Source organism: Cryptomeria japonica, chromosome 10, assembly GCF_030272615.1.
Source record: "Cryptomeria japonica chromosome 10, Sugi_1.0, whole genome shotgun sequence".
Classification (NCBI taxonomy): Eukaryota; Viridiplantae; Streptophyta; class Pinopsida; order Cupressales; family Cupressaceae; genus Cryptomeria; species Cryptomeria japonica.
The window spans coordinates 763833021-763838500 of record NC_081414.1 but is presented as its reverse complement, the minus strand read 5'-3'; positions in this window follow the sequence as shown (position 1 = coordinate 763838500).

Genomic DNA, 5480 nt, shown 5'->3' with positions numbered 1-5480 from the left:
CATATATTTAGTTTTTGATTGGAGCTTTTAGAGTTAAATTTAGTTTTTTTTGGTTTTTCAGTCTATCATAATCAGCAAAGGTATAATAGATCATCATTCATCTCAATGTAACTACAAAATTACAAATCACCATAAGGCGATCCGACACATCATGGGTCCAAAGCAATCACAAAACATATATCAAACTAAGCAAACAATAAACACTTAGGGGCATACAATGCAACAAATGAAGCATCTAGAATAAGATCAAAGTAAAACTAAAAGATTTAACATTCAAAATGTAAATGGCACAATCATATGCACATGGCCAAATCCACATCAAGAATGAAGACTGCAAATGAGTAAAAGGGATTGGCATTAGAGGGGCATAGAATATAGTGAGGGAAATGTTGAGGAGCCCCTAAATTTTATCCATGTCATTGTGTTTAGGTGACCTCTCAAGATTATGCACCATCATTATGTCATAATGTGTCAAAAATATATTGGTTAGAGTATTGAACTAAGGCCTATACAAGTATGGTGGAAGACCGTTAAGGGTAGTGTTAGTGTTGGTCTTAATGATAACAACTAATAATTAAGACCTCATGTATAGGGCATGGTGGCCAATTTTTTTGCATGATCACGAGGATTGGCTATGATTAGAAATGGGTCATTGTAGATAGTGTAGGAATTGTCTAGGCTACAAGTGGATATCAACTAATACAATCACTACATCATTATGTTTTCATACATGTCAATATAAGGGTAGGCCACGAAAGTGTATGTTATAATTATTTGGTTTATCTTATACCAATTTGTAATAAAATGTAATTTGTTATACCAATATCTATCACTAGGCAATAATCACCTTGTAATTCTTTAGTGCATAGTTTGCACAATGGTGGGAATATGTAATTATTTTAGATGAAATAGAATTATTATCAATTGCAAAGTATCATGTTTATAATGCATCACATGTTACTAAGAACTATGAATAAGCTCCCAACTACCTATGATACTTGAGACAAGTACGGAGGTAGGTAACATCACAAATTTTTTTTTATCTAAGAGGGGTTTTTTTTCAACCTAATTATGTTCATTATTAATGTAGGCTTATGAAAATGGATCTTAAGACTCCTTTTAATTATGGACATGAAAATTGTTAAGGGATAATCAAGGTAGGGTTGTCTAAGAAATGTTTGTTGATTTCTCGAAAGGATTGGACTTAGTGACCTACTTGCCTCAAATGCAAAGCAAGAAAGTATAAATAGAAGGTGTACATCAATAGTTTGAGGTATTGCAATCTTATTCTAGCAATATTAGTAAAGTGTTGGTTGGTTTGCAAAATGCACATGAAAATAGTAGAGTGTGTGTTGGAAGTGAATGTCTAAACAAGCTATTTGCATGTGTCCTAATTTGTCTCCATGAAACCAAGCCAGGAAGGTTGTCTAGTACATCACTTTTAATTTCAAAATTTTCATTCATTTGATTATCATTCAAACATGCTTCATTTTCAATTGGTGTTTCCATGTCTACATACACATTATTGGTTTTAGTTGCAAGTGGATTTTCAATTTCATTTGGAGTTTAAAATTTGGTTTCAATTTCAGTTTCAAGTTGAGATCTAGTTTCAGTTGGGGTTTCAATTTGGATTTCAATTTCACTTTCAACTTGACTTCTAATTTCATTTGGGGTTTGATTTTCAATTAGAATTTCATTTAATAAGTAACTTGCTTCTACTAAATCACCAATTTCTTCATGGGAAAAAACATAGGGCTGTGGAGACATACCTGTATCCAATAATGGATTAGAAGATGCACCTGAATTAAATGGTTCTATTGTGTTTCCTTCATCAGCATTTATGGTCTCATTGATGTTCTCCTCTTCTAAAATGATTGTGGAACTTGAAGCTCCTTGTCTCATTCTTGATCTTCTCTCTCGTTGACGCATTGCCTCCTTCTCCCTATTTGTTGCAATCTCCTCAATTGTCAGAACCTTCCTTTGCCTCTTCCTGCGTTGATTTGATCCCATGGCTACACCAAAATTTGAATTCGAATCAATCTCCTTACCAAATTGACAATAAGACAAACAAAGAGAATGATTAATCAAAACATTCTCTTTGCAGATCGTACCTGTCAGCCAATGATTGAAAAATCATTCAATCATTGGGATTTGTGCTTGTGGGCCAGATTCTGGCCCAACGGATCTTTTTAGAAATGGGTGTCCATTTTTGAAAACGAGAGCCCATTTCACTTTCAACGGTACAGAGTGAAACAGACACTCATTTTTTGAATTTAAAAAATGGGCGCTTGTTTTTAAAATTAGGGGTGGGAAACATTCCTTAGATTTGTTTTTTGCTTTGGGATAGGCTTGGTCTCACCAAGCCTATGTTTGGACCTCCAAAAAAATGACTAAGGTAAATCAACATCAGATTTCTACCTTGGCCTAATTTTTTGAGGGCCTTTTTTATTGAATTTTTTGACGAAACAAAAACCCATTAGAGTTTTTAGCATCTTGAATTCAGAAATGTAAATTTTATAGTGATAAGATTACTTTTACTCTTTTTGTATTATTTATTAATCAAAAGTGGAACCTAAACCTAAAATACCAAGGTTCACTAAAACTTTAATAAGTTTTTGGTTTTTAGGATTTTAGAAAAATAAATTATATGGCATCAATCTACATACAATTCTTTTGAATATTAAAAAAAAAAATGGAAAAATATAAAATTTTCATCAAATTATGGTGGTCGTACACCCGATGTTTTGAAAATATACTTTATTGTCAGTTAAAAATTAATTAAAAAAAATATATTCAATAAAAAAATAAGCAAAAATATTCTTATCAATATTTGGTGTCTTAGGTATCATTTCCTAGAAGGATTTGCAAAAATTCATTTATTTGCATCAAAAAAGGGTGGTCATACACATGCGTGGTATGGTCCTGAAATAGGCATTTTGAAAAAATGGTTTTTAAACATGCCTACTAAAAAGGGATTTCTACCATGTGGGTATTAAAATAAATTACATATTTGAAAAGTAGATTCTGAGCACTACATTTTCTATTACTGAAGTTTTTTGAGATTCAATCTCTAAGTGCAGACATCAATCGACATAAAATTTGAAAAACAGAGAAAGCACTTCCACTTTTTGCCCAAAAGTGGGACTCAACTTCTTGCAACCACCCCATGCTCTCCATTAGGTTTGCATGTGTTTCAATGTAGATTCTAAAAAATACCACGATGACATTAATCTCTCTCTTAGCTATCTAACCATATAATTATTTTCACATTTTAATTATGTTAATATTCTCATCTTCAATTTATTTTGTTAGTGCATTTTTTTTTCGAAAGCCAACATGTGGTATTTTGGGTATAATTTTTTACTCATTCATCAAAATTTGAAACAATTTATATTTTTAGAAACTCTTCATTCTATAGTATAAGAAATATTATATTTTTAATTAGTTTAAAATTTTTTTAGGGACGAGCACATTCAAATTTCTATTTTTCATGATGTGTCCACCTAAAAAATTAGTAAAAATTCATATATTGATTAAAAAATTAGCCAAAAAATCAGGCATAAACTACAATGCTATGTTATATTTTTCTGATAAAAATAGGACCACTTTGTGTGGCCCCCCTTTTTAAACCCTTAATCTCCGCCATTTCAAAAAAATAGTATTTTAGAAAGTAGATTTGGAGTACTACAACTCTTGTTCTTGTTGCATCTTCACTACAACACTTTTTAATTTCTAGACATCAAGATGAATAGATTCTTGACACCAAATTCTAACATTATTTCCACAAATAAGATATGTCTATGAATAAAAAGATTAATTTTAAATTTATAAAAAATCATTAAATTAATTAACATCATGAAACACTTACCACTTCTAAGACAATTTTAAATTCAATAGATTAGCTAACAACATCTATCATAAAACATGTAGAAATTATTGCAAACATGTTTTTTTCATCTTTCCAAGTTGGCTCTTGGTTTTGTAGGAAATTTGAATTTCAAGCTCACTGAAGAAGAAATGGCCTCAAAGAAAATGATCACTGGTATGATTATATCTTCAAAATGGTGGTCTTTTAGAACGATACCAAATGTGGCGGTAAGAATCAATCCGAAATGAAGTGACTTTAGGAAGAAGGGGGTCAAAATCTGAGTGGTAGAAGAAGAATTCATCCCCCACCACTATGCACCATGAAACATGGCGTCGTGTGTCCTTTCTCACCTTTTTCCAACGTGCAGAAGTATCATTCATCACCAACTCGCATATGCGAATCTTCCAATGAGATGATTTCTCCATTACTTGTACAGGCACTGCTACTGCCAGCAGAAATGGCCACTTCTGTGCAGAAACAGTATGCAGTATAGACCCATCTTCTTTCTCCAGAGTTTCCACTCCTTCTGGCAATGGCACAAATCTTTTCAACAAGCAAAACTTCAAGAGTTCTTCACTCCTTTCTTGAAGAAGAAATGGTCTGATGTCTTTCCAACTGTGTAGTAGTTCATTCCATTCTCTGCAAACTCTACCAAAACGGATGAGAGAGTGAATTGGAAAAAGAGGCCGAATACACTTCACAAATACGTGCTGTGGTATTAATTCCCATGACATCAGTTCATCTTCCTCACTATCCTTTCGCTTGTATTCCTGCTCGATTTCCATCTTTCAAGTTCAGTTCAGATGTGAGAACCCCAGAAGATAATGGTCACGCTCTGAGATGATGTAGTGTGGAGCAGCTTGTTTTGAAAAATGAAAGAACTTATTTGTGATTTTCTAGCCAGTGGGTGTTTGTTTTTATATGTGCTTATTTATAAAACGACCTATAGACGACTTGATATTACATGGGTCTTGTTAATCTCTTTTTATTTTTAAGCTTCATTTGTGATTGAGCCGTTCTCATTTTAGGTCAGACTTATCAAACTCTAATATCAAGTTTGAAATTTAATTTTGGTTAATGTGATACAAAAAATAAGAAAGGTTCTGATGAAATTTAGGGAAATGTTCTGTTTGATTAAAGTGGGATAACCCTGAACCTTTTACATATATCTTATAGGGAAATGTTCATTTCTATCATTTTTTTTATTGTTTTCGATTCATTTTGTGTATTTTTTCAGGTATAATGTCCCAATGTTTGATTTAGTTTTAGTGGTATGCATATTAGCTTGTTTTTGCCCTTTTCAAATTTGTAGATTGTATATTAAACTTGTTTCTTAATTGATGTGCATAGCTTCTGGTAATAGTTGCGTGAGCTTGTCCTTTTCATGTTGTAGATTTTATGTCGGTCTTATCAAACTCTAATATCAAGTTTGAAGCTTAATTTTGGTTCATGTGATATAAAAGGTGAGAGAGGTTCTCACAAAACCTAGGGAAATGTTTTGTTTGATTAAAGTGGGATAGGCCTGAACCTTTCACATACTTATAGGGATACGTTCATTCCTGCCAATTCCTTTAATTGTTTTCGATTCATTTTGTGCATTTTCTCAAGTATA